Source organism: Eubalaena glacialis, chromosome 18 (genome assembly GCF_028564815.1).
Source record: "Eubalaena glacialis isolate mEubGla1 chromosome 18, mEubGla1.1.hap2.+ XY, whole genome shotgun sequence".
Taxonomy (NCBI): domain Eukaryota; kingdom Metazoa; phylum Chordata; class Mammalia; order Artiodactyla; family Balaenidae; genus Eubalaena; species Eubalaena glacialis.
The window spans coordinates 28,033,084-28,046,965 of NC_083733.1; positions in this window are offsets into that span (position 1 = coordinate 28,033,084).

Below are 13,882 nucleotides of genomic sequence, written 5' to 3' on the forward strand. Positions count from 1 at the left end.
GAGCCCCCACTCCTGGTTATGCCCCCCTTCCCCCAGCCCTCTAAGGCAAGGCCCCGAATGGTGCAGCCCCTGCCCTCGGCAGCCCCACCGCACTCAACAGACCCTGCAGCTCCAGCCATGTTGAACTCCTTTCCTACCACCCAGAATTGCCCCTTCCCTGTCAGAGTCCCACCAGCCCCTCAAAGCTCAGCCTACTTGGTTCATTCTTAGAGTGTTAGTGGGTTGTGTACCTGTCTGCTTCTCCCACCCCACCAGATGCTCCTGGAGGGCAGAGAATCCTTCCAGCAGCCAGCACAGTGCCCTAGGCCTAGTGAGCATCTTTAAAGGAGGGGAAAAATGATGGCTGGCTGGCTGGATGGACGGATGAGACGGTGGAAGGCTGAAGCCAGAAGCACCCCCCACCCCTGACTCCAGCTTCACTGCAATCCCTGCATTACCAGTCCTAGATATCTTTCTGCTGGTCAGCTGAGAAGTCTCCCAGGCACTGAAAGCCACAGCAGTCTAGGGGCAGCAGTGCCAGGGCCTCTTCTCATGGGCCTGGAATGCCCGGACAAGCTGCAGAACCTGCTGGGCCAGACACTGCCCCACCCGGCCCCTCCTCCCCCTGCAGCATGAGGCTGGGGCCCCTGGAGTCTGTCCTCTGAAGGTTTGGCCTCCCCTTGCTCTCCAGCCAAGTTTGTTTTGCCCCTACCAGCCAGCCCCTAGGGATCCCTGCCTGGAAATTTATGCCCAGGAGTGAGTCCCCACGCCCCAGCCCTTCAGGCAAGCTTGGCTTCTAGATCCAGCTGCTTTCTGATTGGCTGTGTGTCTTTTGGCAATCTCCTGTCCCTCTCTGGGCTTTCATTTCCTTATCTATAAAATGGGGACAGTAGCAACTGGATTCTCCAAACATAGTATAACTTCACTGTTAGTATTATTTTTCTGGCTTTCCTTATGGTCTGCATCCTCTCCCAAGACCCTAGCTCCCTGACTGCCTGGGGGCCCACCAGCCACCCTGGGCACCCCTCTGGGGCAGTGGGTGGTGGGCTGGAGACAGAGGCAGCACCCAGGAACCAGCTGCAGCTCTCAGCCCGCTCCCCCACCCCCACCACCCAGCTCCTCTGCCTACTAATTGCAGGGTTGCAAGATGCCAGCTGCCTCCCAGGCCCCAGGTGGGTGCCTCCCAGTGGATCAAGGGCTCCCTGGAAGGCCTCCCAGTTCTCCTCCAGCCCCACAGACCCATCTGCGCTGGGGTGGTCTCCATGGTGCTCAGACCCCCTCTCCTGCTCTGGGAGGGGCCCTGAAAAGGTGTAAACATAAAGCCTTCCTCAGGCCTTCGCATTTCCCAGGCTTCCCCCACATCAGAGAGGAGCATCCTGGGTCCCCCTCCCCGACTCAAGGACTAGCCATGGCTCCCCACTGCTGGACCGATAAAGTCCCGCTCCACATCTTGGCCCATGGAGGGTTTCAGACTTGCCCTTAAGCACGTTCCCCAGCGGCCTTGGTCTCAGGTCCCTGTTGCTCTAGGATGCAGTCCAGACAGGCCCCTTTCTCCCTCCCCCACTGGCCTCCCCAGCATCCTCTCCATGCCTGCCCCACGGCTGGAGTCCCAGTGGCGTGGTCAGACAGGATGGCAGCTCCACAGTGACGGGGGCGTTCCTCATCTGCTCGCACCGGGACCTCAAGCTCTGAAGGCAGGGGCCCCGCCTATGGGAACCTGAATCCCCTCCCCAACCCCACCACCAGGAAAGCAGAGGGAGTATCATTCAAAGCCCATGCACTGCCACCGGAGGTGGACGATGGCAAGATGAGGAAACCGAGGCCCAGAGAGGGAAGGAACCAGCCAGTAAATCACAGAACCAGGGTTCGAATTCGGGCAACTCCTAAGACCAGGTGTTCTCCGCTACAGCCCTCAGCCGAGGTCTGAGCCTGGTTCAAAGCAGATGCTCTGTGACTGTTCAAGGAAAGGAGAGGGGAAGGGGAGAGTAACGTAATAATGGTGTGAACCGCTGTCACCAAGCCCTCTTCTCTTGAGATCACTCAAGGTTCTTTCTCACCCAGCACCTGACTTGATGCTCTAACTTAGGCAGGTCTGAGTTGGGACGCTTATTACCTAGATGAGTTAAACTGAGGTACAGAGAGCAAAGTGGCTTATGCAAGGGCACCCAGCAACTATGTGTTAGGAATCTCCAGCTTATTTTAATAAGGTCATAATCGTTCACTCCTTTGATCTCCATTCTAATAACTCAAGAGAGAGCAGTCAAAGAGATGTGGATTCGCCTACACCCCTAACTAAGCATCACCTACCTGAGCCTCAGTTTCCCCGTATGTAACACGGGGTGCTGCGGGGATTAGAAAGGATGTTTGTCAAGCCCCTAGCGTGGGCTTCAGCTCCCAGCGGTATTGTTGTTTGTCCACCTTTGTCCAAGGACACCCGTCATATCTGTGTGGAAGACCAGTTGTCCAGGCAGGAAACGTGCCCTTGTCCACACTGGGGTGGGGTTCTCTGTGCAGGATATGCCTCTGCCTGTCTGCCCTGCCACACTCAGCTGTCCCTGCTCTCCGTCCAATCTCAGAAACCTCCACCTGATCACCTGCCCAGTTGCCCAGGTATCTTAATTCCAGGATGGAATGGGGTTTAGGCGGTAACACTGGGAGAACAAAGGCATCTTTGTCTGTTCTTGGACCACCACCCTCTTCTGACCAACCCGCCCCATTGGTTGATAAACTGGAGTTAGGTGTGTAACAAAATCTCTTGGGAATTTGTCTGGCGGGAGTCCCTTATCAGATAAAATTTATCTGATCGCCCAGTCCCCAAAGGGTAAACTGAGGAAGCCGCCAAGCTAAGGGGGAAAGGGTAGGGTCAGAAAAAAGAGCCACGCCAGGCAGTCTGCCTCTCATTTCTTTGGATGCTCATGACAGCCCAGTGAGGTGATCACAGGTATCATCCCACCTTACAAGTGAGAAAACCAAAGTTGAGACTCTGAGGAGCTTCATGAATCCGGGCCATTGTTCTCTAGCAAGGATGCTGGTAACCACTGCCCCAGCAGCTCCTGGTGTACTTTAACTGTAACTCACGCCTCTTCTCTGGCCTCCAGGGCCCTTGCAGGTCTGGATGGTGTCTCTGTGCACAGCTTCATCTACCACCCTCTCCCCAACGCTTACCGTTCCAACCCACTGGCCTCCTTTCTACTCCTCCAAAACCCCAAGTCCGTTTCTGCCTCTGGGCCTCCAGGCATGCTCTTCCTTCTGCCTTCCTATCCTCCCCTGGCTTCACTAGCTACATAGATATTCCCTCTCCTGTGTCCATTAACCTCCTTCTCAGTCCCTTGACATCGATTTTTCCAGATGGTTTCTCCTTCTGTAATTACTGATTTACTCACCTGGCTGGTGCTGACTTGCTAGCCTGTGAGTTCCCTAAGGCCTAGGATTTGGTTCTTACTAGTCACTTTTGTACCCCCAACACCAATGCCTGCCACATAGCAGGAGCTCACTAAACTTCAATGAATGAATGAATGAGTGGGTGAACAAATGAATGAATGACTGCCCATGCTCCCTCCCAGGCCCCTGCTCTGGGTTCCCCAAGGCCAGTCCCAGAGGCTCAGGTCAGTCAAAGGCAGCAAAGAGATGAAGTTATAAGCCAGGGCAGGCAAATGGACTGTGCAAAGTTTTTTGAGAGGAAACTCAAAGATGCAGTGCTATTAAAAATTGATATTTCAATGAGATAATCCCTCTCCTAGGCTTTTAATTGATTGTCTAAAAAGCCTTCCTCTGTTGTTGTGCTTCTTTGTTTGCAGGGACCATTAATTTTTTTATGGATGATCAAACCCGGATAGATTGGAAGGGCCACCACACAGCTGATTCAAAAACAGTCACCAAGGCGCCAGGGACACCCATCTGGGGGTCAACCAGGAGAGGTGATGTGGCCATGGAGTTGGCCTTGGCTCTGGATTTGGGGAAGAGAAGAAGCCCCTGCATGTCCCGGGCATGCGCGCGCACACACACACACACACACACACACTTGCCCCTGCCCCCAGACCCAATAGACAGGCTCAGTGAAGGGAGGAGGAACAGGAGGTGAGGGCCCCAAGGGTGGGGGCAATGGCTGTGAGGGGAAGCCCTGCTCTGGGAGTTGGGACCCCTGGGTTCCCTCCCCCACCCCCGTGCCACTAGTGGCCGGTTCCCCACCATTCCAGGCCTCTGTTCCCCCATCTGTCCCTTGCAGGGTGGGGCTAGAAGCAGGCGGGGAAGAGAGGGTGAGTGAGAAGTTGGGACCTCCAGCTTCTGCTCCTGCACCTCTCCGGGCCTCTGTTTCCTCATCTGTCCAGTGGAGTGTCACTGGCACCAGGTTCAAGGTGGGGACTCTGAGGGCCACACAGAGAGCCAGGAAGGGCTGCTGGTGCTCACACCGTTGTTAACCTCAGCATTCTTCTCCTGGCCCTCAGATCCGCGCCCCTCTCCCCTGAGGGTGACTTTGACCACCTCCTTCCTCCTCCCTCCAGGATGGCTCTGAATCAGCCTCCACGCTCTGCTGCAAGGCTTGTGGCTGTAGAGGTGTTCTGTGAGCACCTGTCTGCCTGGCCTCTGGCCAGATCTGCTTCTCTCCCGACCCCAGCCATCCACTCCATCAGCCTGACAGGCAGCCTCAGTGAGGCCCCAGAGGGTCCCCAGCTGTAGAGCACGAAGCCGAGGCTGGGCTGGGCCAGCCGGGCCCCTGGCCCTTTCTTACCTGCCTTGCCCATGAGCCGGCCTCCCTCACTCCCTCTCTGCTGCTGCATGCTCCTGACACCTCTTTTCTGGAAAGGAGAGACTGGCCAAGTAGGGCCATCTTCCTGGGTGTGTGGCTTGTGCAGTCACACAGGGCCTCGTACTTTGAAGGACCTTGTGTTTGGTTTAATGCTCTGTTGTCAGTGTCTTGAAATTACTAATAATTTTACAAGGAGTCCCACGTTTTCATTTTGCACCCCATAAATTATGTAGCTAGTGTTGCTGTCAAGGGACAGACCCGCTTCAGGAAATGGCCAGAGGGTGGGTCCCCAGAGCAGAGCCCCTGCCTTTAGCCATCACCCGTCCCATCCAGAGGACTGGGCTTATCCCACATCTTCCCTTCCTCACTTTCCCCAGATCCCCCAGCTCAGAAGCCCTGTGGCTCCCATCTCCTCCCTACGGGGGCTCTGAGCGGGAAATGACTTCTCCAGGCGTCTCTACGGGAGGGGATTCTAGGGAGTGTGTCTTTTCTACGGGGAAAGCAAAGGGGTTCTCAAATCCATATGTTCCCCCCAGACTGGTACCACTTTCGTCAAGTGGAAGCATGGAGGCCACAGAACAGATGAGACATGAATTCATTTAAACGATCTGTAGAATTCATAATAGCCCTCAGTCACCATGTTTGTTTTTTTTTCTCCAGGCAACAGATATTAAAGGTACAACGGCTTTGACCTTATAGGTGTTGGAATATTTTCCTCCATCAGTGTGCATCCTTAGATGGTAAAAGGGTAGAAATCCCTGCAGAGCAAACTGGCAAAATGCAGCTAAAACAAAGACAGGTCACTTTTAGAAACCTGTCCTAAGGAAGGCTGTAAGCCTGTGTAATACAGAAGCGTGGGTACAAGTATTTAGCCACACAGCGCTCATTGTGGCATTGTTTACAAAAGCAAAAATAGAGACAGCCAAACAGCCGGTGGTCAGGGGCTGGTGAAATAAATGACAGTACGTTTCTCCAGGGGGATGCCGGACAGTCAGCAAGATGAAGCTTGTTAAAGAAAAGGGAGTGAGTAAAAAAATCAGATTTGAATATAGCATACAATGCCGGCTTGGTTTTCTCTCCGTTTGTGTGGAAGAATCGACACCACAATGTCAGTGTCAGGGTCGTTATTTTTCTTCTTTTTTATCCCTGACTCTCCTGGCTCCTGGTGGCCAATCGCCAAGGAGTCAGGGACACTTGACTTTCTGAGGATCTCTTAGATCTGTCCCTTGCCATCACCCCTTCTCACTACCTAAGTCAGACCATCTCTCTCCTGTAAGACTTGCCTTCGCTTCCTGTCTTGCTCCCCACAATTCCATTGAGACCCCTCCATGTATTCTCTAAGGGCAGCCAGAAGGATTTTTCCAAAATGCAAATTGGATCCTATCCCCTTCCCCGTTTAAAACCCTTGACTAGCTCCCTATTACTCTTAAGATGGAGACCAAACCCTTGAACTGGCCATCAAGACTCTGCATAGCCAGCCTCACTGAGCACCGTGTGTCCCCATATCCCTCTGCATTCCAGCCACTCGGGCCTCCTCCACGCTCTTATACAGGGCAGGCTCTCTTCTGCCACAGGACCTTTGCACATGCAGTTCCCCCAACTCAGAACACTCTGCCATCCCTCTCCACCACACTAACACACCCTTTTGCTTTCACCTTAAGAATCACTTCCTCAGTAAAAGCCTTCCCGGGCAGGTCAGGTGCTCCCCATACCTCTTCTAGCACCCTGTAGCCCCTTTCCCTCTCTGCCCTCATGAGTTGCACCTGCAACTGTGGAGTTCTTAGATCCATGCCTATCACTTTTACTAGACTATGAACTCCTCAGAGGCAGGCTGTTCTTGTCGACCACCGTGTCCCCAGTGCCCAGCGCCTGGCACAGAGTTAAGTGCTCAGATGTTTGTTGAATGAATCAGCGAATCAGTGAGGGAGGGAAGGCTGGCCTGACCACGCAGCCTCCCTTTACTGCTGGCTGGCATGCCTGTCCAGGGAACAGCTTGTCAGTCCTGCTAGTAGCATATGACACGTGTGCTCAGGACGGCAGCCCAGAGGGAACTGCCTAGAGCGAGCCATGTGCTGGGAGATGGGGCTGGAACGTCACCTCCTTCCTGAGAGCTGCTCTCTGCATCCATCGGAAATTGCCCCTTGCCCAGCCTCCTTGGAAGGAAGCAGAGGGAGCAAGGGGGCCCCATCTCCTCCTTCTCCACCCCCCTCCTGGTTAGTTCCCTTTGATGTGAAGGTTCCTGGGGAGGCTGGTTTGTGTCACTGTCCAGCTGGGGGAGGGAGACAGTTCAGGGCCTCATCTTGACTGGCGAACTGGCCCAGATCTCAGCGCTCCTGTACAGCAAGTGGAGGGGCCCGGGGCTCTCACTAACGCCAGCCTGTCACCAACAACATTTGAAAAGAACTCACCAATCTGATGGCTACGGTAAGGTTGCCTGGGATTCTGGGGACTCCTCCCAGCTCCAGATTTCATCTCCTCTGGCTCTGGCTCTGTCAAACCTGCCCTTTTCCCAAGAGCAGACCTGGGGGTATGGGAGGAGTGAGGGCTTTGCTGGGGGCCCCCCTGGGAGACCAGCATGGACAAGGATCCCCAGGCTTCTAGGTTATGTCAAGGCCCCCAAAAAACAGAGACTTCATGGTCTCCAGTTCAAGTCCGGGCATGGCTACATCATCCTGGACAAATTCTTCTACTTACTGGGCCTCAGTTTTTCTACCTGTGCAATGAGGATTGCGACATCTACTCAAGATTGCTGCAGTGAGGTTCAGCAAGCTCGGATGGCGTTTCCCCAGGTGTGGACTCACCACCACCACAGCAAGTGGTGGGATGTCACACTCCACAAAATGGCCCTAACCACCATGGGGTTGTGCTACGCATAAGCGATTCTGTGTTCATTTTTCTTTTCATCCTCTGATGGTTTCAAGAAGGTCTCAGACGGGTGGAAGTGTGGGTTCAGCGTTTCTCTAACACTTGCTAAACTCCTTTTTAACAAAAGCCTTGGAGCTAGCTTTCTAGGCAGGCAATGTTAGCCAGCACACATTTAATGCATTTGTTTTATTTTCAAGGTATTTTATTTATGTAGTTTGCTCTTGAAGCAAACAGAAAAATGTGAGGTGATTTAAAGAAAGGCATTGAGCAAATAATAGCACAGGAGATGCTTGAACCTGGGAAAAGTCACAAAATGGCTGGAGTGGCTAGGGCTTGGGAAATATTGTTCCAGCATGGCGAAAGTACTTTGGGTGAAAATACTTTGAAAACTGTCAAGTGATGTACAAACAGGAGTGTGGGCGAGGGACCAGAAGGGTCAACACCAGAGAAGGGCTTTGGGTTTCCTGGGGGTAAATCTTGGGCCTGAGTATATTATTAATGATTCAAAAACCAGTAACGTGTGATAATAGCTCTTCCTCCATTCTATACACTAGGCACTGGGGAGATGCTTCCACCGATGCTATTTTATCTAACTCTCATTGTTCCCATTTTGGGGGGAGGAAATATTGAGGCTCCAAATGGTGAAGGGTCTTGTAGCACATCTGGGATCGACCCCCACGTGCTTCCCTGCCTCTGTCCTGAGTGAGGATTTTCAAGTACCCCCTCGCAGCGGGACGCCTGGGACAGGCCCTGAGGCCTGGGCTGCGCTCAGCATGGGAGAGGTAATATATCCGGGGTGTAACCCCTCACAGAGCACTGTCCCCACACCCTCCCCTCCAAAACAGTCCCATTGGAGGGTGGAGGTTATGGGAGGAGTAATCACTTCCTTTAACTTAAAGTAACAGATTTACTTAAACAGATTGTTTTAATTGAAAAATTTGCACGTGGCCGTTGTAGAAGATTTAGGGAACAGGCAAAAAGAAAGAAATACTGTGTGGATAACTAACCCGTTTTGGGTACACCCCACATTCAGGGTCCTGTTCCAGGGGGTCTGAATGTATTTCCTCACAGCTCATCACCCCCACTTTACAGATGACAAAACTGAGGCACAGAGAGGCTAGATAAATTGCCCAACTGGTGGAACGAGGGCTTGAACTAGGTGGTTTGATTCCAGAGCCTACGTGCTTAAGCCACTGCCCTTGTCTGCCTGAAGCCCCCGTCTCCTTAGGAGAACAGCCTCTCAGGTGGGCCAGAGGGAAATAGAGGTCAGAGCTGAATTCACACAGCCGACTCCTCGTCCCTTATTCATTGCCTCAGTTTCCCCAGGCAGCACATCCTGATTAGAGGTACCGACCACCAGGGCTTCATTGTTCCCTCTCAGCTGAGGAGGGCCAGGGGAACCAGAGCAGGAGGGAAGGCAACAGGAATGCTGCACGTGCAGTGCTGGTGCCTGTCCTTGGGTCCTGCGCGCACAGGTGTTGCCATCACAATTCCTAGGCTTAACCATTTGCTGCCCAGAGAATGCCCAGCATCTACTCCATCACTCTCCATCGCGGCTGCTCAGTCATCCCCCTACAGCCGACAAATCAGCCATGAGCCAAGGCCCAGAGCACCCAAAAGCCCGGAGTGTGCTCAGGTGAGAAGCAAAGCCAGTCTCCCCACCTAGAAAGTGTGTTGGCTACCGAATGAAAATGTAAGAAAATGAAATCAGCCTGCCTAGTGGGGCCGAGTGGCCCCACTGCTCAGCAGACTTGAGCCTCAAGGACCTGATAAAGCAAATGCAGCCGCAGACCAGGAAATTACCCCAACCTCGTCCCGAGCCTCAGGCCCAGCATCAATGCTGGACTAAAACGGGCTGGGAACCCCGGCCATGAGCTGGAGAGCCAAGCCCAGTTGGCACCATCCTCATTTAACCTCCCCTAATCCGTGCTGGAAGATGGATGGGCCATTCACCTGTAAATTTGGGGACATCCCTCGTCCCACCCATGATTTTAAAAGGAGGGCGCTGAGGTTCTGGGAGGGGAAATGACTTGCCAATGGCCTCACAGCCAGAGGCCACCAGTCTCCCTTGAAGGCTTTCCTGGTAACCCACAGCACCCCAACCTCCCTTCCCCCCACCTACACCCAGGGGTTGAATGAGCACCTACTGTGTGCAACTTCTGAGTTCAGATTTGGAAACTGGATCTTAGAAAGATTTTTCAGAGTAGTATTTTGCACATACTTGATTTTAGGTAGCACATGAATGAAGCAGTTCCATACTTCAAGACGTGATGTATATGTACGTATAAAATATGTTATATTGTGGGGGTGTGTGTGTATGTGTATGGAATCACACAATATGTCAATGTGTACTCTTTTTTTTTCTGGTTTCATTCACTGTCAGTATAATTATTTTGAGATTCATCCACGTTGTTGCATATATATTTCTTTGCTTTAATTGCTGTTGTATTTTACTGTGGGTACATAACTGTACAATTAGTAAAAAATGCAAACTAATAGTATATAGTGAGAGAAATCAAAGCAACAATTGCCTGGGGACTGATGAGCGTTGGGGAGGGGTAGAGGAGGAATAAGAGGGAGGGAAGAAACTATGGAATGATGGATATGTTTACTATCTGAGTTATGCTGATAGGTGTACCTATGTCAAAACTCATCACACATTTTAAATATGCACATTTTAAATATGTACAGTTTATTGTATGTCAATTACACTTCAATAAAGCTTTACTATATACATTTTATATATATATGTCAACTACACTTCCATAAAGCTTTTATATATAATGTATTATATATAGTACACATAGTAATATACATAATACATTATATATATTACAATATATATATACTAGCACAATCCAGCCTGTGATTTGAACAATACTATTGTTTAGTTCAAGGGCAGAGCAGGGAAGGTGTTGATGTTTATTTTAATTGAGTTGGCTCTTCTGCTTCTGGAAAGACGGAGTAGTCCTACTTTTCTCTATACCTCCCACAAAGAGCAACTGAAAACTCTGGAATTTATATGTAAAACAAATACAAGAACACTCTGAAACACTAGACCCCCTCTGACAGCACCCCGGAGGGGAGGGAGAGGGGCACCTTATTACTCCCAGGTCAAGTGCAAGTCCAGGGTCCCCATGACACTGCAGCAGGAGAGCCTCCCTACTGGCTGGGGAGGTGGGTGTCATTATAGCCTAGGCTCCCCATTCAGCCTTTGCTGGTGTGGGGAAGGGTGGGATCACAGTTTTCTTCTGTGGTTTTTGGCTGGAGTAGATAGTTATTGTCTAAAAGTTTTCTGTCTTGCCAGGATACCCCTTTCCTGGTCCTGTGGCTAGAGAGAGCGGGCTTTTGGAGGGGCTTTTCTGTCTGTGCCCATCGGTATTTCCAGGTTGCTGGTGTTCTTCAGCTCCAGGTGTGCAATATATGAGGCAAAATGAAAACCCAGGGAACTCATCACTGTGTTTATGCACCAAACAACAGATCTACAAAATATGTGAAACAAAAACTGATAGAACTAAAAAGAGAAAAGGAAAAATCCACAATAATTGTTGAAGACATCAACACCCCTCTCTCCACGATTGATAGAACAACTAGATAAAAAATCAGGAAAGATATAGAACTCAACAACACCATCAGTCAACAGGATCTGATATTTCTAGAACACCCCACTGAAGAAATTGAATGCTTTCCTCCTAAGATCAAGAACAAGGCAAGGATGTCAGCTTTTACTACTCTTATTCAACATAGTACTGAAGGTTCTAGCCAGTGCAATAAGGCAAGAAAAGCAAATAAAAGACAGACAGATGGGAAAGGAAGAAATAAAATTGTCTCTATATGCAAATGACATGATCATTTATGTAGAAAATTTCAAGGAATCAACCCCAAAAGGCTCAAACTCCTAGAATTAATAATTGAATGCAGCAAGATTACAAAATACAAGATAAGCATATAAAAATTTTATTTCTATATAGTAGCAATGAGCACATGGGTAGAAAAATTTTAAATACGATACCATTTAAAATCACCAAAAATAATTAAATAAAATGCTTAGGTGTAAATCTAACAAAATGTGTATAGGACTTGTATACTGAAAACAAAATAATGCTGATGAAATAAATCAAAGACCTAAATAAATGGAGAGACATACTGTGTTCTTGGATTGGAAGACTTAACATAGTAAAAATGTCAGTTCTCCCCAAACTGATAAACAGGTTGAATGCCATTTCTATCAGAATCCTAGCCCAATTTTCTGTAGCTATAGATTAGTCTAAAATTTATATGTAAAGGCAAAGGAGATAAAATAGATAAAACAATTTTGGAAAAGAATAAAGTGAGAGGACTCAGTTTACCTGATTTCAAGACTTATTACATAGCTACAGTAATCAAGCCTATGTGCTATTAGCGAGGAAAAGACACATAGATCAATGGAACAGAACAGAAAACCCATGATGGATCCAGCTAATTTTTGATAAAGTTGCAAAAGCAATTCAATGGAAGAAAGAGAGGAAGCCTTTTCAAAAAACAGTGCTGGAACAATTGGACATCCATAGGCCAAAGCGGGGGGAGAACACCACATCAACCTAAGTCTCATACATTCTACAAAATTTAACTCAAAATGGTCCACAGACTTAGATGTAAAACATAAAATGATCTAACTTTTAGAGTAAAACATAGGAAAGAGTCTTTATGATCAAGGTCTAAGCGAAGAGTTCTTAGACTTGGCACTGAAAGCACAATCCATAAAAGGAAAAATAAAAATTTGGACTTCATTGAAATTAAATTTTACTTTGTGAAAGACCCTGTTAAGTGGATGAAAAGACAAGCTACAGACTGGGAGAAAATATTTGTAAACCACGTATCCACAAAAGGACTAGTATCCAGAATATACAAAGAACTCTCAAAACTCAACAATAAAAAGGCAAATTATCAATTATCAAATTAGAACATGGGCAAAAGACATGAGCAAACATTTCACTGAAGAAGATACACAGATGGCAAATAAGCACATGAAAAGATGTTCAACATTAGCCAGCAGGGAAATGCAAATTAAAGCCACAATGAGATATCCCTACACACTTATCAGAATGGCTTGAAAAGAAAAAAAGAAAAGTGATAACAACAAATGCTGGCAAGGATGTGAAGAAATGAGGTCATCATACATTGCTGGTGGGAATGTAAAATGATACAGCCACTCTGCAAAACAGAGTGGCAGTTTTTAAACTAAACATACAATTACCATATGACCCAGTAGTTGCACTCCTAGGCATTTATCCCGGCACAATAAAGATTTATGTTCACACAAAAACCTGTACGTGAATGATTATAGCAGCTTTATTCATCACAGTCAAAAACTGGAAACAACCCAGACATCCTTCAGTGAGTGTGCAAAATAAACAAACTGTGGCACATACATTCCATGGAATACTATTTGGCAACGAAAAGGACAAAGTATTGATACATGCAACAGCTGGGATGGATCTCCAAAGAATTATGCTGAGTAAAAAAAAAGCCAGTCCCCAGAGATTATATACTTATGATTCTAATTTTACAACGTTCTGGAAATGACCAAACTATAGAAATAGAGAACAGATTAGTGGTTGCCAGGGGTTAAGGAGGGGTGAGAGGGGGAGGGAAGTGAGTTTGGCTATAAAAGGGCAACAGGAGAGATCTTGTGTGATGGAAATTTCTGTATCTTGACTGTTTCAATGTCAACATGCTCGTTGTGATATTGTACTCAGTTTTGCAAGATGTCACCATTGGGGAAACTGGGTAAAGGCGCATGGATTCTCTCCGTATTATAACTTACAACTGCATGTGACTCTTCAAATATCTCAAAATAAAAAGTTTAATTAAAAAAAATTTGGGTGACAGTACTGCAGAGAGAGAGTGGATTGGGCAAAAATTAGGAGAATGAGAGAATGAAGAAGTTTCAGAAACCCCACTCTAGAGAAGATGCTTTTTTATTACGAACACTCTTTTGGTGCTTGCTGTTGGCCAAAACTCCTCCAAAGGTTACTGGTGGTGAAAAGACTTTGCTGTGACAGATCAAGTGCTGGGGGCTTTATGAGCTGTGGTTTGAAGCAAAGCAGGTGGGCTCAAATTTGGAAGATGTATGGGGGAGGTCAGGAGGTCAAGACCCAGGCCAGCTTGGGACGAGCGCGGCCACCTCCTCCCCTGGCCGCGTAAGACTGGTTAGCTCAGGCCCAGGGCAGAGGCTGCTGGGAGTCCCTGGGGCTCCCTTGGTGGCCACCGGCATGACAGTGACCTCCCTGGGAAATATTCAGGGGAAGA